The 27,325-nt window shown below is 31.1% G+C and overlaps 1 long non-coding RNA gene and 1 pseudogene across 1 annotated transcript; one reads left to right on the top strand and one right to left on the bottom strand.

Annotated features, from left to right (window-relative positions):
* The first annotated feature begins 4,725 nt into the window (after positions 1-4,725).
* On the top strand, positions 4,726-5,784 carry LOC124957239 (annotated as a pseudogene).
* Positions 5,785-20,788: 15,004 nt separating this feature from the next.
* Positions 20,789-26,079, bottom strand: LOC124957435. The gene is made up of 7 exons (XR_007103539.1): positions 25,945-26,079; positions 25,251-25,362; positions 23,497-23,701; positions 23,201-23,302; positions 22,911-23,069; positions 22,639-22,783; positions 20,789-20,863 (listed from the first exon to the last, which is right to left on the bottom strand). It is a non-coding gene; the product is annotated as an uncharacterized LOC124957435 (long non-coding RNA).
* Between the last annotated feature and the right edge of the window lie 1,246 nt (positions 26,080-27,325).

Here is a 27,325-nt window from a genome sequence, read left to right as displayed (position 1 = left end):
TTGATGGATATCTGTTTAGATAGATAAGTACTGGCATGCAATGTGTTAACTTTGATGAACATACTTATGAAGACATCGTGGACCTATCTTTAATGTCAAAATATTCTCTTATGACTTCAAAAATCTAGAAACTTTTTAAACTTTATATTATACACTAATCAGTTTTCTCTTGCACTCAGATCTGTGCACATCGCGATTCTCTTTTTTAAACGCAAAAGCTTATAAATTAATATTTTCGGTAATTTGATAATTATTTAAACAATTTTTATTGCACGCAGGATAGAATAGAGTAATATTTAAACAATAGTACAATTATTTGAGTATTCTTTTGCATTCTGTCTAGTGCACATTGGTACTCTCTATTCCTGATCGCGGAACTTAAAAATTAGTAATTTCGGTAATTTTTTAATTAATTAAACAATCCTTAACATAAACAGATCACAATAAAGCAATATTTAAACAATAGTAGGTTTGTTTAAACATTATAAAGAAAAAAAACCTAAAATAATGTTAATATAAAATACTGATACTTCAAAGATCTTATTTCTTAACGGCTGTGAGGGCGGAAGAACCTAATGGAGTCAACCACGAAAACAAAACATTTCAGACTAACAATCTGATCTTACTTTGGAATTTTATTCCTACCAGTGAAACACACAATTTCAATTGCAGAATGGAAAAGTCGCTGAAAGAAAGCACTAACCCAGGTGGCAGCTCAGAAGAGAAATCCACCATTGCGTTATGCAATGCATCAGGACCTAGGGTTCTGGGGAGTCCCAACATCTGCAATAAGGAAGAATCGGAGCATCCTTGGAATCCTTCCAGACTTAAGTTTAAACAGTTTTTTGCGGGCACTTTAAATGTAAATTCTTTGCTGAAGATTGGTAAACAAAAGGAATTAAAACTACTTCTGGATAGAAACGAAATTCAATCTGGATAGAAACGAAATTTTAGTAGTACAGGAGACGAGATTTTTGGATAAAAATGTGACAGAAACAAAGGATTATAGAATCTTTAAAGGCAAACCTACGATTCAAATTATGAAAGGAATGCCACTGTTGGGAAAAGCCTTTTATCTCCATAAAAGATTATTAGACAGTGTAACTGAATTCAAATCCCGCTCAGAAAGGATGTCTCTTTTGACAATGAAATGTAAAAATAAATTATATACTTTTATTAATTGTCATGTACCAACAAATGATAATAAGAAGAACTCAAATAAAGTAGAGGAATTCTGGAACCTGCTGGACGATGAAATGTCTAAAATTCCAAAATCAAATGTAGTCATATTACTTGGAGATTTCAATGCCCAAATAGGCCTCGCCTAGTGAATAGACATAAATTTGGACATTGTACTTTTCTGATTAAAAAGATCCATCATCAATTTTCAATACTTTTATGTTCATCTCTAGCAGTCCTATGAGTAAATTTGAATATAACTATGCGGCCATTATGCCGAAGTTTGATATCATTTCCTTTAAAAAGGGGCGCCTAGTTACCGACTTTATTATATTAATGTTAATAATAATAATAATAATACTAATAAATAAGTAAAAAAAATATTATCAAATTCTCAAGATATAATACAAATGCATGGGTTTTGTGACGTTAGTAGAAGAATACATGAGTGTGCATATACTTTTGGAATATCGATAATGGGGATAACACGAAGATGTTCCTCGTATCGTTTCTACTTTTAGTCGCATGTTTCTACTTTTAGGATATGTATATAATCAAGACTCGAACTTTGTGGAACACAATTATTAGCTTCGTTGTTAATTTCCGCGTGCAATGAGATTCATATGAAATTTGATAAATTTATTTTTTGGTCAAATTTGATCATTGTATCATAATGCCTCAATCCCTCTCCTCACATTCTGGAACAGATTGTGACAAATCGCGTGATAAAGATACAATCTATAAAAATCATCCGAGACTGGCGACATTTGAGATCTCAGGTAGAATACATTATCGCAGATACGCTATCACAAGGACTTTATTCTAATTATTTTTATGACAGCCTCTTTATAGCAATAAGATCAGAGCTTACATTATTCGCATTACACAAGAGAACTAATTATATGATATATATGTACAAATTGTAAACAAATTTTATGTCACGAATTCTACAGGTGACCGTACACAGCTTATGATCAGCGAAGATATGTTAAAAAAATTAGCCACAAAATTGATCTTCACCATAAATTTGAAGGTCAAATTTTTTGTTGTCTATTCTATTTAGTTGTTCCGAAAGTAATTTCGTTTTTTTCGTAACAGAGGCATTAATGTAAGCAGCTAACTTCATTCTAAACCGTATTATTATATATATTTTGACAGCTAACATTTGAAGGCATATATGTAAACAATTTTGTTTAATTTTGGTTTTTTGTTATTCTATCAAATGCAGAGAATCAAAAATATAATTTTCGAGATATTTTGCTTCTTTGTTATCGAAAAGGTAAAAATGCTGTTCAAGCAAGGAAAGAATTATTTATAAGGAAAAGTGACTCGTCTGGAGAAGATGTCTTAACAAAAAGTCAGAATTGCCAAAACTGGTATACAATTTCATTCCGGCAATTGTGATATTTAACTACCACGTTTTGAATGGTCAATTAAAATTGATAAAGACAAAATAAAGGTATTGATTGAATCAAACCATCAAATAAATACACGATAAATCGGTATGATTTATTTAAATTTATCAAATTCGATCATTTATGATCATGAAACGACTTGATTTCGTTTCAAAACTCGATACATGGAATTTACATATTCTTAAAGAAAGAGATGGACTCCGTTGCATTAATCTGTGATTTGCTTCTCAAGCATCAAGATAATTTCTACAGCGAATCATAACTGACAACGAGTCTGTAATAATGTCGAACAGACTCAATCATGGACCAAAAGAGATTGAACGTGTTGAGCTTGGATTCATTGAAGGAAAGAGTGATTGCATTTGCAATGAAAACAACTGATTGCATATGAGTTTACGTAGCATTCGACATCGGGTAGACATTTCGCATACCACCAAACAATGCATAATTCGTGAAGAAGGTTTACATCCATGTCATCTTCGATAAGTACAAGCATTTCACAATGATAATCGTCCTCTATAACGTAATTTTTGATTATGTTATATGTTGAAGAAATTAAAACGAAATCCACAATTTTTGCGAAACGTGTTCTTCATAGATGAAAATAATTTTTCCAACACGAATATTCAGAATTCACAGAATACTATAATGTAGGTATAATAAAAATTCTCAGACAATGGTTAAAATATTTTATCAAGGCCGTTTTTCGATCAACGTATGGGTAGGAATCATTGTCGATAATATTATCGGTCCATTTTATTCGCCCAATTCTTTAACCGGAGCACATTATTTTAATTTCCTTCGGTCGTATCTCATACGACAATTAACACGTTCGTCGCCTAGTGCGATTTGGCTGAGTTACTCGCCGGATCCAAAAATCCGACTGTCGGACGCCGGAACGTAAATAAGCAATAACACTAAAGGTACCGAGCCCAATCATTTGATCTTTTTTCAAATTTAATCATGAATTTTTCACTTATATTATTTTTTCCAGTCATCATTAACTATTCCTGAATTTTTAGATTCTCAGATTAATTAGTTTCTCACTTTTGGTTTTTTTTTCTTTGTTTTCTTCGGAGAAACATTCATCGCTTACGTTTCTTACCATAGCTGGTCATTTGACCGGCATTGTACAAATCTTTTATCATTTTCTAAATTTTTCGATCAGGATCTTATGTGTGGATTTAAGTATGACAACTATAGATAGTTATGTACATCTTAGCATTTAGAATATAGATTTTTTTTTATCGTAAGCTGAGACTTAATATCTGGCAGAGCCGATATCAAGTATAGCCTCAAAATCTTATCGGTCCTTTTGTATTCAAGGAACAAAATGCGTATTTTTTTTGTGCTTTTGTTCTCTAATAAGAATATTCTATTCTAATTGACATCTAAATTTAGTATTCTTTTGAAAATCGCAGAGTACAGATCGAAGAATAGGTATATATGATAGGCGCGTACATTGTCGATTATCTAATGCTACAGAGCCTTCGGTTTTTTGTAAAGAATAAAGTGTATAATTCCAAAATGTGGAAAGCGAGAAGATTATCAGTTAGAGGACTGCCTGGGATCTCACTGCAGTTATCCCAGATCCTTCATTTAGTCGAGAAACATACTTTTTTTTAGACGCACATCAGTGATTTTTTTATCCTGAAAATGTTCATTACATAAAAGTATAATTGAAAGTGAGGAAAGTAGTGATGACGAAGTAGTGAGTTTTAGAGGAAAAGTGATAAATAGAATTTCATTGAGTTTAGACTCCGATACTACGGAATCATATGCAAGTGAAGACCTTGACGACATGTTGACAGAACTTGCTATAGACGAAGAAGAGGAACTGAAGACTTTTGATAATTCATTGAACAATATCTAGTGGAATGAATTTGCTAACATTAGGTAACAATCATTTCCGTTTACTGGAAAAGGTAGGCTTCTGATGGATTTGCCGTCTGATATTAGCGAAGTGAAGTGCTTGAAGCTCTTTTTAGACGAAAAAGTGATAAGCCTTTTAGTGATAGAAACTAATAAATATGCAGAACAAAAATTGCATCAACATAAAATGACTAATCATGCTCGACTGAACAAATAGAAACTTTTCACTTCTGAAGAAATTACATAATTTTTCGGACTGATGATTTGGATGGGTCTACTACAGACACCATTCGTTAAATGTTGCTCAACGGACTCTATATACAACTTTCCATTTCCGCACAGCATCGTGTCCAGTAATCGTTTTCAATTACTGTTAGCAAACTTACATCTTGCAAATAACGAAATGATATAAGAGAGTAACAGACTTGGACAAGTTTTACTACTCCTAAACATATTGACAAACAATTATCAAAAATTCTTTTTTCCAGGCAAAGATATTGTAGACGACGAGACAATGATTCCTTGGAGGGGATGACTAATATTCAGGTAATACATACCAACTAAATCGCATAAGTATGTTATAAAACTTTTCAAACTGTGCTCCACCAAAGGGTATACATGATCTACGAAAATATATTCTGAACGAGATACCAGCGAAAGAAAGCAAGTTGGCATAGCCAAAAACGTCTGCATTGAACTTGCAGATAAATTACTAAATGAAGGACGAACTTTGTTTGTCGATAACTTTTACACGAGCTATAAATTAGCAGTCAAATTGTGAAAATTCAAAACGCAAGTCGTTGAAACTGTACGGTACAACAAAAAATTTATGCCACGTTTTGTAATGTCGTACACATTGAAGAGAGGTGAAATGATAGCACGAGAAGATGACAACGGTATTGTGGTGGTAAAATGGAGGGATGATAAAAGCATGCACCTATTATGATTTCAAGCTCGAATTCTACTCATCGTGATCGTCCTCCGAAACAAAAACCTTTGGCGATACTAGCATATAATAGTGGAAAAATGTGGCATTGACAAAAGTGACCAGATGATGTCATATGCAACAACGATACGGAAAAGTATCAAGTGGTATTGGAAATTAGCACTACATTTGCTCTTAGGAACAAGTATAGTAAATGCTCACACCGTGTAGCAGAGAGCCACCAATAAAAAAATAGAAATTAGAAAATTTCGAGAACTTCTCCTTATTGAATGGTTGTCCTTGAAAAATGCTATGCCCGACAATAGAAATAAAACAAGGAGGAACGTGCCCACCATTTAGAAATTCGTAAGAATCAGCAGGGTAACCCTATAAGAAGGATGTACGCCCAATGTTACCAGAATAATAGGCAAAGTGGTGAACGAAGTGAGGAAAAGTGTAAAAAAAACTACGACCTATTGTCCGAATTGTCCAAAATCACCTTAAATATGTTTAGAGTGTTTTCACGAACATCAAGCGACATAGTATTAGGATATCTCATGAGTCTTTTCCGCGCCACGCTATGTATGAGCCGACTATGTTAGTAAACATAGTCGTTTATGGGATCAATTTCAATCTATAACCTTTATTATAACCCTATCAAAATACGTTTTGTTAATGACAAAGTCTCTTTTACAATCTTTTTCTATGCCGTTCAATACGGATAGCCAAAAGAAGCATTTGCGGCATGTTATGCTTCATTGCTTTGAAAAAGGAAGTAGTGCAAAGAACACTGCAGATGAGATTTGCATCGTTTATAGGAGTGGTACTACGACTATTAGAAACGTCCACAATTGGTTTACAAAATTTAAAGCTGAGAATTTTTATTTGAAAGATGAAGACTGCAGCGGTCGCCCAGCAACGACCTCATACGGACCTCATCAAGAGTATGCTCGCTGAAAATCCACGATATAATGTGCGCGAGATAGTGGATACCACTAACATTCCCAGAACAATGATACATAATCAAGTAATCAAGATGGAATATGTGAATCGGTATGAAGTTTGAGTTTTACGCCAATTGACGGAGACCTACCTTATGAACTGCATCTCTACGTGCGATTTGGTTTTTCAGCAATATGAAAAACATTCTTTTTTAAAGAAACTTGTTACTGGAAACGAGACTTGGATTTTATATCAAAATGTGTATCGAAAATGCACTTGGTGTAAGGAAAATCGACTTTCAACTGTTGCAAGACCAAAATTTCATCCAAAAAAAGTTCTTTTGTGCATTTGATGGGACTGAAAAATATACTACGAGCTCCTTCCAGAAGATAAAACGATCAATTCTGCAAAATACTGCAATCAACTCGATAAACTGAAAGCCGCCATAGCCAAAAAACGGCAAGAATTTGTGAACCGACGAGGTGTCGTTTTTCATCACGGCAACGCAAGACCGCCTGTTGCGTTGGTCGTAAGACAGAAACTCTTACAATTTGATTGGAACTTTCTACCTCATTCTCCGTACTCCCCAGACCTTGCCCCATCCGATTATTACTTTCTTCTTTCGTTAAAAAATTCTCTCCGTGATAAATATCACGAAAAAATCTGAAAACGAAATAAAAATCCACCTCAATGAATATTTTGTAAATAAATCTCAACAATTTTGAAAAGATTGCATAATGAGGCTTCCTGAGCGATAGAAGAAAGTAATAGAGCAGAACGATTCATATATAACACAGTAAATCAATCTTACACAACAAATATCGTCTATTGATTTCGCATCAAAAAAAGGAATAATATAATGTGTATATTTTTAGTATTTTTATGTTGTATATTCTATATTTATATTTCATTGCTTATTTCATTGAATTTCTTTTAAAAATCCAACTGAAAACCCCATTAACTTGAACAAGAAGAGAGTCACTCAGATATGGGGTGACGTAGCGACGAACGTCGGAAATTATACCTATGGAAATTATACCATATTATAGTTGCTGCCAAATTTTTTTATGCACGATGGTGTATCGCCGCATTTTATTAGACCAGTACGAGAATTGTTAACAGAAATATTCGAAACATGTTGGATAAAACGTAGACCTGCCTCAGAAAACAATCACCATTGCTAATAAGCATAAATATTGATGGTTCTGTGTTATGACTAAGAAGAAGAAACCTAAGACAAAAAAGAGACCGATAAAAAATTTTCCATAATTTTTGGGAAGAATGTTTTGAAAGACAATGTAAAAAATAGTCAATTACTGATATTTTATAAAGGAGGAGGAATATTTTATAGATGTATACATTGAATATGTGCAAATATTACTGGACTTGAGAAACATGGAAAATCCAGGGATATTCTATCGTATTGTCGCATTTAGTAATTATATCTATTAACAGAAATTAGTAAATTATTATTTCACTCTTGAGTCAACTCTGAAATTATTTGCTTCTACTAAACAGTATAATCAGGATATAAGATAAAGAAAATGGGACAATAAATTGCTAGGCTAACATATATTTAACTAGCAAAAGGATCGTTTTTATCTACATATTTATAATAAAGAACATAACAGAGAAATAACATGTCTAGAGGATGTAATAAATTTATTCAAAGAAATGCCAAAATTGAAGGTGTCACCTTTGTCCTCTATATGCATATAATAACAATCAAATTTATACGTGTAATAACAATCAGATTTATTTCATGAAAAATCTGACTTTAACAAATCTTTGTTATCCTGAATATTTCAAAGTTCTATGCATGTATCAAACGCTTATTCCAATTATTTTCATAATTCACTCGAGAAGGAATTTTATGAATCTTTAATAAATGCTGATAAGTTGATAAATTTGATGAACAGTATGAATGAGAAATTGCTCGACAATATTACCCCACAGTACGTTTATATCTGGGAGTATCGATTACTTAGTTTGATATTTATTTATAAAAAATATGAAATGAATAGATAATGTGCTTAATTAAATTCACACAGTTGTTTGATCATAAATTATGCGGAATATGGTCAAATATTTATGTTTTCACAGCGTGAAAACAGACGCAGAGAATTTTCCACACTGACTCTGGATAACGATTGAAATATTTTTTCTTCGAATTGGTTATTATCAACACAATCCTTGTCAAACAAGATAATAAATAATGTAATTAATTAATGTAATCTTTCTAATAATATTCACGTATCAGAAAACTATTCAAGGATGGATCGATAGCATGTATGGAACAGTAGAAATCACAGGAAGTGTTCTAATGAAACTAATACAAACTCACCTTTACAATGGATCGATAAAAGTGGACTTTATACCTGAAGATCTAACTTTTCTACTAATGGGATAATTGCTAACGTATGGGATATTTCAAAAAATCGAAAGTAATATCAAATGATCTGGTTTATTAGAAAAAATATTTTCACGATAAAATCAAACGCAGATATTAGAATAAATTAAATTAATCCGTTTTTAATAGAATACATAATCTTTCAGATCCAAGGAAGACTTTTCTATATAGAATTACATATCTAATTATAATTCAATCATTTACGGGGAATTTATAGAAATGATACTTGAGTATGGAGAATTGATAACATCTAAAATGTCAATATGATGCCACAGCATTAAAATAACGAAGTATCGACTAATCCATCTTTTCTATGTATAATTTCTACATTTACTTATAATCGATACGATCACGTCGTGTTTGTATAAACAACCAAGGTAAATGTCTTTGATCTTATTTTCTGGAGGGAAAGTATAAGAACGAAAAAAAGAGATAAAAATTTCATGCAAGCAATATTCCCTTTTCTTCGAAATTACTCCAAATATATGATAAAATTCACAAAATGTCGAATTTACTTATTCATTTTTCTATGATCGAATGCTATTTTACGTATAATAGATGAAACGAACTAACGAGGAAATTAAGATCTGAAGGTCGTGAATTATTTTTTATATAAAATATCTCGTTTGGGATAGTTATTTTCAAATTTATATCTTAGTGATAAGAATATATATTTTAAAGGATTCCCTTGAAACGTTCATGCTAACTCGTATAAAATGGCGAAGATATTTTCTTTTTTTGATTTTTACATCATTGTCCGTCTGTCGTTAATAATCATTTCCAAATGATACCCATTTTTTGAATTTTCAAAGCTTTATTGGATGTATCAAGCATGGGGACTTATTATAGCTTATTTTTTTCATAATCATAATTTACGCTTTCATTTATGTTCGGATCAATTATTTTTCGTATTTGATGGATCTTGATTAATTGGTAAGGAGATAGAAATAAAGTACAGATATTTCGTAAAATCTCGAACAAATATTAGGGCAGATAGATTTTTTTTCATACACTATGCTACTTACAAAAAATATGTTTATCTTTTTAGTTTTAATTTTTATCGTGAACGAATATTTCGTCACAAATTAAAATACTACAAAATTTATATTTTTAGGAGAAAATGCATCACTATTACAAGATTTGCCCTACGATATTTATTGCAAAGCAGTTAGAAATTAATAATGCAATAATTTAAAGTCGAATCAACATATTTGTACATCTAGTCATAATTGCAGAATTTTGTTGGCGAAGAATTTATAAATACCATTTCATTTTTACCTGTAAATTCATTATTTTTGATTTTTTATGAACTGTATCCGCAAGTTAATAAAAGTTTTTTTGGTAAATATCATCTTGTGAGTTAGTAATAACAATTAGAAATTTTCAACCTATGTATTTATTTATATTTTTTATTAGAACAATAGCAAAAAGTTAAAACATGAATGAATCTCATGACACAAGTAGCAGTGAAGATGAGCTCCAAATAGATGTTTATACAGATATGTTAGAATGACTAACTGTAGAAGAAAACGATACAGTGATAATGATATCGTCCAAGCAACAAGGCAACGAAGAGACTACATAGATAGCGATAGCGATGAAAGTGGTACGGAAGAAAACACACCGCAACATGACGCTTTTTTTGGGGGTTGGAAATGTGTGTCATTAACTCATACATTATTTATCATATCTCAAAATAAACAAATAATGAAACGCCAATGACGCGTCACAAGTTTGTCAAAGCACTCATTGACCAGTTGAAGGGTGATTTTCGTGAATCGAGAATGCGTCCATCCACATCTTCTGCGGACTAATAGATTAGAGAATAAACTACATATTCCTGATGTGGGACAAAGAAAACGGGATTGCATTGTTTGTTCTAACAGGAAAACATCTGGTGGCAGGCGTCAAACAACTTATTATTGTCAAACGTGCACTAATTAGCCTGCAATGCATTTTGGGGAGTATTTTAAAATTTATCACACTGTACAAAATTATAACAAATAAAATTTTTTTGCAAATATATATTTCTCGATCTCAACCACTTCATATAAGTCCAATATCATTATAATATGTTAATTAGTTCCAAAACCATACTAAATAATACGAGGGTCTGTAAATGCACGTTTCTACCACAAAGTAACGCTGAGTAGCTGATAGCCAACGTCCAGAATGGTTCGGAGTGCAAAGGTTTAAAGATAGTTTGAAGGAAATAAGATAGCAACTTATTGAATTGAAGTTGTATAACAAAATTATTCAAAACACAATGAAAATCGATTGCATGCCACAGTGGCAGGCAAAATAAGGGTAAATACTAAAATAAATAACATACTGAAAATGTCCACTATAAATGTGAACTCACTTTGCTCGTTAAAAAAAAGATTAGATTTACAAAAATACTTAGATGAGTATAGATATGATATTGTAACGATATCAGAAACTAAACTAAATAATAAATATAAACTAAAATTTAACAATTATGACATAATCAGATCGGATAGAGCAATAAATTCCTATGAAGGTGGTACAGCAATAGCAATAAAAAATAATATCAAATATGTAAACATCACGCAGCCAAAGAAATACAAGATAATAGAATACTCAGCTGTGAGAATAATGGTAAACACAAATAAATCACTACTCATATTCGGCATATATGCAACACAATCATCAAAAAATACATTTATAACAGAACTAGATGAATTATTTAAAGACTTCAAATTAGATGACAACGACCTATACTTCATCATTGCGGGAGACTTAAATGCAAGAAATACATATTGGGAGATAAGACTACATAAACGATAGAGGTAGAGGCCTACATCAATGGGAACAAAATAATGGTATTCAATTCAAAACAACAATCTATTCGGCGGTCAATCCCACATACATTAGAAGCAGCTCCTATTTTGACTACTGCATCGCTGACAGCAGAATAGAGATTCTGGATTTAATAAATAACAAAATAAAAACTAATTCATATGACAGTGACCACAACGCATTAACCTTTAACACGTTGACTGGGGCGCGAATTTTACGTGACTTGCGCAAGGCGCGAACATAAATTTTTTAATATGCGATGCATATTATGTTCAAATATTATTTACAGCAAGATGAGTTGTATAAACGTGTCTTATGCAATTTTCATGGTCGGAGTCACCGGTGGCCTCCATGGCGCTGTAACCAAGTCGAGTGCCGGTCATCGATGACCCCCACGGCAAGCAACGTGATAAAATAGATATAGATACGCTTTTCAAAGGCGTACCACTGGAACCATCCAGATCATCCACCTACAATTTCTATTCAAAAAAACGAATTGGTGTAAGTTTGCTAAACATATTGACTCGAAATTACAGAATAATAACCAGCTGCTCACAAATAGAAATCTCCCAATAGAAAAAATAAATGAAAGCATTATGAATCTCGAACAAGTAATTACCAAATCCATTATGGAAATTCAAAACAAAAACTAATTCAGATTGGTAGAAAAATGCCGCAATTAGTTTATGAAAATGAAATACATATCACTGATCTAATGATAAAATTAGAGGTCATGGGCACGTACCTAGAAAAAAACAAATCGCCAAGATACACTAATGAAAATACCATCATTAAAAATAAAGCAAATGATACCGTACACAAATACCATGATATTTTACGAAGAATAGGGAATACCAAATCTACCTTCATGATTTTTTCTGATCAATTTCCAGCACATGATCCACTACAAAACAAGAATGAAATAAAATATTTCATCTCGTTCACCAAAGTCGGAACAATTATCAGGAATTTAAAAAATAAAATTTCTTATTGTCTTGACAAAATACTATCAATAATCATCAAAAATTTACCACTATCAATAATTGTCAAGTACACAATTATTTTCAGCAACGCCATAAATCACGTATACTATCCAAATAGATGGAAATAAGCAAAAGTTCTACCGACTTTAAAAAAGGGAAAAATTCAGAAGAACCACAAAGTTACAGACCTATTAGTCTTATTATGAACATAAGTGAAATATTCGAAAAAATTACCAAGAAAAACATTATGGATCACATTAATACTTATAAAATCATTCCGAATAATCAATTTAGATTTAAATCTATTTATCCACTTATCTATATCGAGTACTACGCTATAAATAAACTAACTTCTGACCTGAATAACTATTTACATAATAAATACTCCATTGATGTTGTACTGTTGGATTTAGAAAAAGCGTTCGATTCTATATGGAAAAACGGACTTATACATAAGGTAGACAACTATAAATTTCTAGTGGGTTTAATTCTACTGATTGCTAACATGATTGAGGGAAAGACATTTCGTACGTGTGACAGCATCAATTTCTCATTGAAGTCCTTCAAAATAATAAAGGGATTACAGCAAGGAACCGTCACATCACCAATCCTATTCAACAGTGAACCAATCAACAAGTTTGGCATAAACAACTCTGATAAATTACACTCAATCGCTTATGCAAACGACTTAATAATTTATAAAGCAGTCAAAGACATAGATAAAATCAGATACACATTGCAGGCAATTGTCAACGATATCAATAGTTATTACAAAAACTGAAATTTAAAAATCAACCCAAGTAAAAGCGAATTAATTTTTTTCAAAAGATCAGTTAAACAAATCTAATACTCTGCAGTTAAAAAAAAAGACAGTTTAAAATTAACAACTATTGATATCCACACCAACGGATTAACTGAGATACCGAAGAAACGCATCGTAAATATTTGGGAGTTCATCTAGATCATTTGTTAAGACAATAAACACTACTAGATTCAATTAGATAAAGCAAAAAATGCTTTCAAGCTGAACTTGAGAATTCTTTACAATAAAAATCTTGCTACTAAAGCCAAAATGAACTACTAGTGAGATCTATTTTAACTTATGCGGCTCCTATATTATGAAATACAGGTCCAACTATAATTGAAAAAATAAGAAGACTTGAAAGATTCGCTTGAGATCATGCCTAAGAACGCACAGAACCGCTAAATCAGATTATAAAAAGAGAATAAAAAACGAGACCATTTACAACAATGCCAACATCAATAGAATTGACTGTTTTTCGCTCAAAACAACCAGAAAGTACTGTAGCAACATTGAACGTACAAACAATAGCATAATTACAGACCTTATTTCATAAGAAGACTCAATTCTGAGTAAATTAAACTCAGGCTACATTTCACCGGAACTATTCATTTATTGTGACAAAAATGGTCTAATCGAAGACCACAATAATGTTCCCCTGAAATATCACCACCGAAGACATGCAGCAAGAAAACAAATTAATAGTATCGATGATAAAGATAATCAGGAGAACTACGTTTTCTCGGAAGTACTACCAAATAGAGACGTGAAAATAGACACTTCAATTGCATTGGATGTAAATAATGGCAATGAATCACAACTAAATCTTTTTAATACTATTCCAACCCATGCAGAAATAAATGAAGGGAACAAAGATGATATCGATAAAGAAGCGGAAAACAACATCAAAGATGAAGCCGTATGCGAATTGATAAAGAGGCAGCGGCACCTGTATCAAGTAGAGGATGCGAATGACCTCGACTAATAAGAACCGGATCTAGATAATTTAATAATAATAAACGATAAAAGAATTCTGCTTTTTTTTTCTTTCTCCTTTTGTTTAATGCAACTCAAAATGCATTTTCATAAACAAATTTTACTTCGATAGATATTAACAGGAGGACAAGCTAATAAACGTAATTCAAATCGAATCGTCAAAATTGTAGATGCTTCGTGATTAATCCATTTAACGATCATACAGATCATCATGGGAAAGTTAGACTCTTCAATATCCACATTAGATGAACACTTCATTAGTACTTCTAATCGAGTTAGCAAAGAGAAGAAAAACTAATCGTTTAACGGGAACATAATAATAGGCAATCCGAAGGACAACGTAACTCGCTAAATCATTAATTATATTTAGAAGTAAACCTTTTACGCTTGTGAAATGCGTATAAACTTATACGCATAATTTTAAACTAGCTTATTGAATCGATACTTATCTTTTTCCGCTTTACCTTCGAGTTCTGCATTAAAAATAATGCACCTTAATCAAATTATTAGAGGCAAATCAATTCGTTCTTTCGATAAATTTAAGTTGGAAAACTGATCGAATCGATTCTTTTATTTCAGATGGAGAATCAAGGCTTCGAGGGAGAGCAATATCTCAATAACGGAAGCAGTACTTTCATTCACAAAGATTTCTCAATACATCTTGATGTTCACATTTACGAGATATCCTAGTAAATCATCTCGTAAATGTGAACGTCCAAGTTGCGAGAAATTCTGTAGAATTCCTTCTGACTTCCTTGAAGAGTCAGCTCATTTGAGGGTCGAATAAAATGGTCATTAATTTATAACTTTGAATATTAAGAACGACGGGTCCGAAGGAATCTTCTCAATCAATTTATTTCAAAAGAAATTTAACTTTTTAACTTCCTTCTTCGCCGAGGATTTTTATCGTCAATTCCGTCTCCTTCGGCGAATTACTCCATGTGCGAAAAAATAGATAGCAAAGAAAGGAAGGATCGTTCATTGGAAACAAATCTTTCTGATGATCTACTTTTGAAGGAGAATAATGGAAATAAAACTTGTACATTACCAAGATTGCGAAAAAAGGATGTCAGCACAAGCAAAAAACGCAGGATGTAAGCATTGTAGAAACAAAGGTAACTCTGTGAACTTTGAGAAGATAAATTCGAATGATGAGTAGGAATCATCAGGCCCTTATCTATTGAACAAAACGTTTTCCAACACAATGACAAGTTCATTCCATTTCGTCATTCATTGTTCAAGATTACAAAAGAATCCAGGAGACTATTTCTAGGCAAAATATTATTCTATTTCGGAAAAAAATTCTTTTTCCATTCCGATATTTTCAATCGCAGAGAAGGTTCAACAACAAAAATAAGAGCAAAAGCAATAACATCATCACTATCGTCATCATTAAAAACAGCAGCACTTACCATTGAGAACACTCGAGTACAGTGCAGTTTGATAGAAATGACGATAAGATAAAGCTGCTCCACGTGGTGGAAACTAACGAAGATAAAGTGCTCATTATAACGACCAAATGTAAGGATAAATTCCATTTACACGTATAACCATTGATATGCCATGAAACCTATAATATTTTTCACAAATTTTAAGGATTCAAGTGATTCTCAGGTGAACAATACACGTTAATTTCGTTAAAGAAAAGGTGATACTGAGAACAATAATGACGACAGCGATATAATAATTTATCGAAGACGAAAGGTACGGGACTATTCAATCTTACACCAATAATAACGCAAGCATTTCAAAGGAAGATGACTGGGTCAGTATTACAGAGAATGAATACATGCCACTTAGAGTAAATTCAGTTTTTCAAACTGTTTTTCACGAACCAGCTAGTCGATGAAATAATAAAGGAAATAAACAACTATGCAAAATCTTGTTATTGTTGTTATTTATCTTGTTATAGTTGTTAAAATCTAACTAAAGACTCCATATGGCCAGCATGGCATGATGTAAGTAAAGATGAATTTTGGATCTTCATTAATTCATTCTAAATACAATATACATTCTATGCACAATACCTATTTCTATATTAGTCAACTGAACATAACAGTAGAATTCTTATTACGGATATATTTACAAGAACTCGGATATATTTACGAAAAAAATTCAAGTTTTTAGATAAGAAAACTTGTTTGTAACTTGTTGTAAAAAAGGAAAAATCACATTTTTAGCCTGGAAGGACAAGGGAATTGTGTAACTTTTAAGTTATTGGAATGATGCTGGAATGATGAATTCAAAAAGAATTCTATGAAGAGATACAAAATGTCTAGAATTAGAAAGCACACTGTAGTTGCCAGCAGCATAACTTACGTGGGAGGGCATTGATCGAGTTGATCTATACGTATCTATTTATTGTTTCATTCTATTCGCTAAATTTTTACAGGATAGGCGTATTACTCGTGACTTGTTTTTGTTTATAGTTCTTGTAACGTACATTAACGACTTCTTGTAGTATCTCGGCGCGGTGAGACAGTAGGCGTACATCGTATGGTCGCTGGCTCAAATATGCCACCAATAAACCTAAAAGTCTCAATATTGGGAGACACCTACACCATACGGAACACATCAAATAACGAAGTAAAGGATGTCTACATGTCCACTAACGCTTCAATCTACCGAGCTGAGTTTCTATCTACTAGCAAAATGAGGGAATCTAATACAATTGCAGATATGTCAAATTCACACACGTTCCATCAATTCGAAATGTGGCTACAAGATATACCGACACACAACTCATACAGTATACTCTCTGAAACTGATTCTACACCAACAGTTAACACCAAAACAAATAAACAAAATAAATCTCCTCCTATTTACATTCAGGGTCAAGATTCATATGAATAAGACTAAATCCTTCTCGAATGTTGGAGTCAATTATTATGGTCCTTTTCACACTAAAAATTGCATTAAGAGTTTTCACTAAGAGGTTTTCTGCTAACTTCTCCATATCATAAACCTTCGACTCTAGAATTCCTCATTGACAACACCTGCTTATTTGTTAAATCATTCGTATTTCAAATTTCTTTGTCCTAATAACCAAGTCATCAAGGACTTCGGCAAAATTCGTCTCTTAGCTTTATCTCCGGCAGAAGTCCTTTTTTAGGCTCTTTCCCTCTTATTTTTTCCATCATTTGGAATACCATTGGCATGGGGAGGTGGTAGACTGCCATTATCATTTCCCAACTGATGAGCGATTTGGCATTCACCCGCAGCATGAATCCACTTCGCTTGGAAAGAAAACTATGGCCTAAAAAATCCCAAGGAATTTGCAGTATCCAATTGAGTGCTCTATCCTTTTCCTTCTTTCTTCGACTGTTTGATCCAGAGACAAATTTCTTCTTCGAATAAATTACCCAACTCGGTCAAGACTTCAAAATTTCTTTGCTTCAGAAAGCTTTTCGCAACGAATAATTTCGCACCACGAGAATTTTTTTCTAAAGAAGAAAAAATCTATTCCTCCACTTTGTTCTACTATAAAATTTGATTCATTACTCAAGCCGAATGTTTGTCTTCACGAAATATATTATCTTGCCTATTACAAATTAATCGACATCAGTTCAGCCACATAACTCACTTATCTCTCTCTCATCTTCCGGAACGATCAGAACTACTAAAGGCAGATTCCATCCCTGATAGAGAAGACAACTAAGTCAGAACATATGACGCTTCATTCATGCAAAGGTGTTAATCACTCGTAGATTTGTCCCTACGTTTTTCTACCGTTTTACCTAGTTCCTTTATTAACGTTAGACTATCTACATGATCAATTTTCTTTTTCTTTCTTAAAGATTTTCTTATTTCTTTCTTGAAGATTTTTCCTCGAAGTGTACACCACATCGTTGATTTTCTTCGTAATTTTATATGGGCTTTCCCAATTGCTCTTGAGCTTCTTCGTTTTGCCTCTTCTGTATTGAGAGTCGAACATACCTTCTGATCCTTTAATAAGTTTTTCTTCAAGTAAAACTTCATCTCTATCCGCTTCTTTATAGTTCTATGGATTTCGTCTAGCTTCGTATTAAGCTTCGGGACATAAGTTTTAATGTGTATCTCCCTTTTCTATACGGATGGACAACAAAGAAAATCTAATAGCATTTTTAAGTCATTTCTAGTTAACATTTTTGCTAAAATCTTATGCCTTGCGGATTTATAAATTAAATAATATAATAGAATCCACTGATCCTAATCTTTCTGGTCCTAACGAATTTTGCCAGATGATCAATCAAGTCCGTCTTGTTGCAGATATAACGCCGTCGACCTAACTTTTTGGAATCCTAACAACACCCAAACGCGTATCGACAACTTTCTCTTTTTTCCTTTCAAATGAAAAATCCTCCAAGAAACTCATTTTATAGAGAATCGGTTAGGTCTATGATATGTTCAACAATTCCGCAATTTCTTGCGAATTCTTTTGAAAATTCTTCAAAGAATTTTGGAAAATCCTTTTCTTGCTCTATCGAGAAATTCCTAGAATTTTCCTGAAGCACGTTATTCAAACTATTAATCAATTCTCATGAAAACCTCACTACTGAACCCGAACTTTGTAATACAACTCACCGTAATAGCTTCATCAAATCTATCTTTCACAAAAGTCGCGCCTTAAGATGCAATCATCTGCAATATTAGGGAACAGTTTCCCTGAAAACTTCCCTGACTCCACCAAAATTTAAATAGTCTGGAATACTTACGAGTCACATTCTCTCAAAATGTCTTGAGTCTAAGACAAAAATATACCCAATATTTATCGTCAAAACAGTTTTGATGTATAGTAATGACATCAATTCTAAACCCGCTCGTAACAGTATGTAACTATATTTACTGATTGTAGACATTCAAAATGAGATTTTATAATAATAATAGAGTATTTTTTCAGTAATATACTAAAAAAATACCACAATACTCACAAGAGTTACAATGCAGACGAATGTGTGTAGTTGTATTGTATGCAAATATGTATGTGTATGTGTATGTATATTTTTTCAACAGACTTCTGTTGAAAGTCTGTAATCGAAAAGTAACCATCTAAAAGATAATATATTTCTTAAATTGAAAGTCTACAGTTAATAAAAATGTTAAACTTTGCGCTATTTGTTTGCAATAGCGAAAAGAAGAAATACAATATTATTTCATAAATCATCTAGTAGTAAAGAAGAAACCTATGGATTTTACAAAAATTTGCATAGCAATGATAGAAAAGATTTAGATTTTTCCAAAAAGAAAAACAAATAAAATTGTATGCATCGGATTTTGATTTGGATATTGATGATTGAATAATTGTGATAATTAACTTGATACTATATAAATATATAGTAAGATGCTGTTCAACAGATCTTATAAGAATTAATTATTAAGGAAGATATCGAAGATGATAATGCCGAGGAAACTGCAATTAAGTGCGCTAGGTAGATTGAATTTCGTGGACGTCAGAAATTGTTTACTTTTACTCGAACAACCGACATCAACAACTATTTATACTATACTTCATATGATGTATTTTCTTTAATTGTTAATAACAAATTGATAAATTTGCTCATAGAACAAATAAACAGAATAAAAATTAAATAAAGCCACATTAATTAAATTTGCACGAATGCATCAATAGATATAAACTAATCCAGATGAAATAAGAAAATTATTGAGATCAACTCTGTGATATAAGAGTCAACTCAATAAACAATTATTGCTAAAAAGCACATTGTATAATTTTGATTTACCGCGTACCATCATGTCACAGCACAGATTCGAAAGATGCTTCTCAGCAACTTTCAGTTTGCTGATAACACTACTATTATTAGTAATGGACTTGGAAAGCTATTTCGACTGTGGGATGAAAAAAAAAACAAAAGAAGTATCAAAAAATATTTAAAGTAGGAAAAAATATCATCATTGAGGAAACATTAATTTCATGGTATAAAATATTGATAATTAAGTAATATATTCCACATAAAGCCCATAAATAGGGAATAAAATAATTTAAATTATGATCTCCTAAAGGATATATATGGATATAATAAGTATCTATAGTGAAAAGCCAACTACATTTTGCGACAATACAATAGGACACCCCTAAATTTTTTATATTTCTCAAGTCCCATGGTATTAACATAGTGATATCAGAGAAACTGGATTGGCATATAATGTATGTCTGCAACTTAGAGGAAAGTTTATCAACCAGGGATGAACATTATACATTGACAATTTTTATACCTACTATGAATTAACTATATCGTGTCGTCTAAAACAAAAGACTCAAATAGTTGAAACAATTAAAAATAATAAAAAATTTATTCGAAGACATTTTTCAGCATACCAATGAGTTACTGGTATGTGAGTCATCTTCAACAACTGTGTCAAAAGGCATTAAAATCTGCCTTCACTTATACTTACGAAAGTTCCTGCGAGAATTCTTACGACCATGATCGCGAACGAATTCGCACTTAGAATAATTTTATTCGCGTAAAAGTTTCCATCCGCGCATCCATGGCTTATCACTCCTCGTTAGGAAAACGGACTCTGAAGAATGTTTTTTCTTCGAAGAAATCTTCACGTTCGCAGGAGTTTGAATTTTGCAGCTGCACATGGATTGTTTCAGCAGTAATTACAGAAGAGATTCATCAGTTTGTACATCAGATACAATTAGATATCCTGTTACTGCAAAAGTCTTAAGTTCAAAAACAAAACACGGGCTTCACCTTAATCAGTTTAGGAATTAAAAGAAAGCTTGCAGCATTGCCCGCTCAAAAATAGCGGATAAGTCCTTAGAAAACTTGATTAAAAAATTAATCAAGTATAGCAAATGACAAATTCAGTCATTTATGTGTCTCTGTTTAAGGACCGATGAACGCCACCGGACTTTTAATTTTATAACTCTGTTTCTTCAATGATTTTTACGAGACGTAAAAGAAAAGCATTGGAATCAGCAAAAAAAGGAAGATATCGGCTTAAATGTCCAGACTAAAAAAGTAAACTACATAAAATTACCCAATTCTAAGCTGTGAGTCGTAGTAATAGAATGAATAACTTATTTAGTCTTTGGTGAGCCAACTTACAATAACTAGTCACACTTTGATATACAAAACAACATAGATAAAAGTCGTAGAAGCAACTTAACATGTCATGAAACTTCATTAAAATCAGATGATCAATGATAGCTATTGAAATAGCAGCGAGTATAGTTTGCGAAGCAATAACTAGATATTTCCAACAGATGTGTCTACATCACATGCTAAACAATACAAGTGACAATATCGTGCTCTGTATGATGCATCCGAGCCCATTTAAAAGGAGAATGATTATCTTCTTTTATGAATATCACGAGATGGCAACTGAGTGCTGCGTTGTTGTAACATGTGGAGATATTCCTGGTATGCAATCGGCATAGTTGAATCGATACGAATCGGCAAGTTGGCAATAATGTCGTGTAGCAAGGACACATAATTACTGATCCATTTTTCATAAAAAGATGCTGCAGCTATCAGCTAACGACCAAGAGACTCTTCGATGATGTCAGCTTTTCTTAAAATGTCATCGACAATTCTTAATAAATATCTTAAGACTTAACACTTTCGCGAACTCTGGATGAATGGCTTTTTCATCCTAGGTCGATCATACGAAGAACCAAGAAGATAGTAGAAGAAATACAATAATTGACGCTGTTCACTCGATAATATCATTATCGAAAATAGCCATACGATACAAAGAGCTAATAGTTCCGTTGGCTTAACACTGTTACATCTTACGTACATTTATTTTTTTCACTACTCACGCTTAATATTTTTATAAATTACATATTCGTGATATATATTTATAACTCCATACACGTGATTGTTCTAATAAAAAAAACAATGTCACGATCTACCATTTGAATTCCCGAATCTATGCATCACTGTCTTCTTTTCGTTCAGGTTTTGGTACTTCGATATCGAAATATCGTAGTATCAAATGATATCAGGTAAATGAATGCTCGATTTCACGACTAATACCGTGAACATACATAAACAAAAGAAGAATTAATTAAATGAATCATTAATTAATAATACAATTAAATTGTATCGCTCTAATCGATAATACAAAATTCTATTTTAAGCTAATAAAATAGGTAAAGATATTAAGAAAAAAATGAAAACATTAAAAAATGTACTACTTATGAGTAAATCCAAAAAAAGAATTGTTAATGGTCATGTTCGTTAATAATTGATTGAAAAAATTACAACCAGTAACTCGTACCAATTCGGATTTTTTGTCCGCAACATAATAAGTACTGAAGAAATACAATTTTGTTCACTCACTTATTTAAGAAATTCCACGGTCCAAAACATTCATCCTTATTGTAGGTTGAAATTAGAGTAGGTTGACTCGTAATAAGTCAAAAATAAGATAGATTTACATCAAAGTAAATTGAAAATGAAGTAGGTTGAAGTTGCAGTAGATTGACTTGGTAAATTGATTTGAGAATGCAATGATGATATGAAAACAGATGGAAAAAAAAATTGATATTAAATTTTTTGTAATAAAATGAATTGTAAAATTATATGACTATAAAATTTCAACATTTACTTACTACCATTGTTCTATAGAAGAAATATACTAGTTTCTTGATCGTCTTCCATGGTGCATTGACTTTAATACGCGATAATTATTTATCAGATATAATGATCAAGAGACAGGCAATAAATTTAATTCAATTGGATGTTTCACATAAAAAGTATAGTCTATCGACCTGTAAAAAAACAAAAAACAAACATTAATAAAACTTTATACGAACAAACACTGACTTAATGACTGCTTTGTTAACAATCTATTCAAATACACATGCATCTTAAAATTTAATTAAAATCACAAAATACAAACGAATGCAAATTAACAATAAAACTCTAAATCGATTTCACTTCTTTTATTTTATCGAAACAAAGATTGATTCATCCATGACTCCATAAATTGTGCAATAATAATCTGAAATAAAATACAAACAATATCATTAGTATCAATAAAAAAAAATCATTAAAAAATATAAACAGAAAATAAGAGGTTACTTGAGTTTTTACTAATAAAAAGTAACAATGAAATAAACAAAAATATTACAAAAAAGATTTAATAAACATTAACTATTACCTACAATTTATTAACTTATTAATATTAATTATTACCTAAAACAGAACAACTTCTCTTCCATTAGCTGCATGATCAACAACCGTGTCAATCAATTTATTTCTCCACTATATAAATTTACTAGTCCTAATTTCATGCTCCGCATTCATCAAAACTATGCTTAAGAATTACGCCTGTTTTCATTATTGATCTAAATACTGTTTTTCATATTTTTCGCTGCGAAAAAGTTTCATACAGTAACACCTGCAAAAAAGAAAAAGTTCATATCCCCATTACTGAGATCCAATAATAGAGGACGTCTTCTTCCATCTTAACAGAACAAATAATTACATAAAGAGCCACATCTCAAACTGCCAATTGCCTATCCTTGACCAACAAAATATTAATAATGTTTATAGTGCCAATAATTTTATAATAAAAGTACATAGTTTATAATAAATCACAATTATTAATAAATTAATAATTAATTTATTATTAATAATATTATTTATAATTAATAATATTATTTATCTATAAAAGCTAAGTCCGAAGTAGGTTTTCCGAAAATAGCTTTTCCGAAGTAGGTATCCTATTACTTTGAAATAAAAATTATTTAATCCTACCCCACGGACAATCTTTCATAAATTCATCTATGAAGACAAATTTCCTAAAGCATACTGACTAAAATAGAATAATATATATTCTTATAATATATCTTAATATATATTCTTATACCAGAATTTATTTGCAAATTTTTAATAGATACATGTAACATATTTTCAGTTACATACGAAAACTAGTAAAAAAAGACACTGTACGTGTGAGGTTGTCTATTCGTACTATGTTATGTATTAAAACTTATTCGTCGCAAATGCTTCTAGGATTTAATAAAACTATGTATTATAACGTAAAATAAATGAGCTTTATGCATAAATATAAAGCTTTTTCAAATATTCAAAAAATCGAGGTCGTAGATAAAACCTTCCTCCTTAAAATAAGACCGCGTTCATAAATAACGATTAAAAATTACTCTTGTTCTCAGTATAAATGCTGTTTTTCATATTTGTCACGAAGAGAAAGTTTCGTACAGTGGTCACCCTCGAAATCTGTGGCAAAAAAGAAAAAGCTCATATCCCCATTACTGATTATCATAAATATTATTAAATTTAAAAAAAAATTGTAATTTGTTTTTTATTTTATAAACTGGAAATGAAGAGATTTTATAAATAATGTGTAGCATATTAGTAAGCGTCTAAATTCGTAATTTATAGTTATGAAGCTAATGATTCCGTTGGTACCTTTTTTGATTTTATCGATAAAAATAATTAATAACTTTATTTACTTTTGCTTATTTGATAATTTAATAAGATATTACTATCCAATCTCTTATATTTATTTCTCCTACTTGATGCAAGTTTCGGGATAACCTATTCTATATAGAACAAAGGCAGAGGTACAATTTTGCTAGATGACAAATGTATATAAAGTATATATATATATATATATATACATTCGTCGATTATTTTTTCTAATGTAATAATTAGTGAAAATATACACTTATATATTATATTTTTCTCTAGCATAGATTATTATGAGACTTTTTTTGTATACCATCATTAAAAAAGATATAAAAAAATTCAACAGAAAATATGATGTAATAATTTCACGATCTAGACGGCAATTTCATTTTCGCGAATATCTTTTAAACGCAACATTTTCCAAATTTGCGAACATTACACTAGAGAAATTGCATGTTTTGCTATCGATTAATATATTGGACGAAATTGTAACTTAGAAAAAAAAAGTTAATTACCTGTAAATAGAAGGACGATGAAGCCCCATGAAAAGCTCTTGGCGCATTGGAACCCAAAATGAGAGCAATGGTAGAGAAACCGGTAGAGACTTGTACTTTTAGTGGAACTCATCTGGCAACAGCGGAAAAGATGTTCTCAACCTTGTTCTCAACTTCGTTCTCTTATGATAATAAATAAATACGAAAATACAATGAAACAAATAATAAATAAATCTGTGTAATAAATTTCCGTTCCACAAATATTTTAAAGAAACAATATTTATCTCTATCTATTCATTGTTATCTATAAATTTCTAATAATATAGAATTTATAATTAAAATGAAATATCACGAATCGTTAGAAATCAGGAATCATTGAAAATGTTCGTTCATTGTTTAGAAAGAAGAAATTTGCGGCGAAGAAATAATTTGGAATAAATAACTAATATATAAAAAACTAATACATAAATAATACATAAAAAACTAATTGACAATGAAGGTTTTTACACCAAACCTTCACTATATATATATATATATTTGTCTCGATCATTAATTTTCTTACTGAAAGAGTGGGAGAGAGAGGGAGGGGGAAGAGGGAGAAAGGGAAAGTAATTGTTTTCCTAAATTAATATTTAAGCAAATGTTTAAAGTAGAAACTCATAGATAAGAACAAAAAAAGCAAAATATAATTTTCAAATAACAAAATTTAACTTACAATACTCATTGTATATATAAAACTAGCTCTCTTCTTGATACTTCACATTCGTCAACAGGTCTTAGAACATGCTTCCAAAAATATATATAGTAAAAAAGTCTTGACATTATCTCCTTTTCTCTGTTTATTCCCATTTACTTTAAACTCTCTCTTTGTATTGTACCTATAGCAGAACAAAGAACTAATAACCTTACAAGATGTTTTTATTTATTTACTCAAGTCTATTGTTCTAACTTGTGCTTGAATATTTCCTTTTTACCTTATTCCTCGTTACCTTACATATTTACATACACATACGTTTACACAGAGAAAAACTTTTAAATGAAAACAAGTAAATATTTCCAGTATTTATGAATGTATAGAAAAAATGTTCAGAACAAAGTCACCTTTCAAAGGACGCCTATTATGATGGAAAGAATTTTTTCTAAAGGTTTAATTTTTTTAAGAAATTTCAAGATCATAAATATTTTATTAAATCTACGATTATATAAATTAATTTCTCTTGCCATTCTGAATAAAAAAGATTAAACTACAATTTCGAAAAATAATTAGTTTGCGAGATATTTTGAAAAAACTATTTATGGTAGGCAACACAGTCGCAATCATACATATGAATAATGAAAAATGTAGAAAAATTAATTATAGATCAATATAGGAAGATTAATTCTCTCTCTCTCTCTCTCTCTCTCTCTCTCTCTCTCTCTCTCTCTCTCTCTCTCTCTACCCCCCTCGCAATACACCCATCGATATACACAAACAAACACATATATATTCAGAGATTAATTTTACCTCTTTGGCTGTACTTGACACCAAAAAAATGACGTAATACATATCTACATATAAAGTATATATATACATATATACTTCAGCATTTTCAAAGTATAATTTTATAAATTTGAGAATCTTCTTTTGTCAATATCAATCCACTATAATGGGTTATAGCCACTGTTGGAAGTTTTGAAAAGTACGGTAAATTGAATTTGTAATTTTTACTTTGTAATATTACAATTAAAGAATTTTTTATCAGATTATAATTTTTATCAGATTATTCTTTATTAGACCCAACACAGATAGTAATTCTCAAAAAAAAGCTATCCCATTTCAATAGACAAATTAAAAATCTTACACCAAGAGAAAGATTATGACGACTTCGATAGCGTTAGAGCATGGTGAAATTAATAGTTACTATTACAGTGTCGCTTAAGTCAATTATTTTTCACTAAGCAAAATAAAAATCTTCGTATAATACACGTATATATATGATATATGGATATACATATATACGTATATATATAATACAATTAACTATATAAGTTTATATTATGTCTAGATATAATTAAAAAAAAATAGTTTACAAGGCATTAGCACACATTTAAATATT

The sequence above is a fragment of the Vespa velutina genome, chromosome 25 (genome assembly GCF_912470025.1).
Source record: "Vespa velutina chromosome 25, iVesVel2.1, whole genome shotgun sequence".
Lineage (NCBI taxonomy): Eukaryota > Metazoa > Arthropoda > Insecta > Hymenoptera > Vespidae > Vespa > Vespa velutina.
Note: the sequence above shows the minus strand (reverse complement) of the source record. Positions and strands in the feature narration are given on the sequence as shown.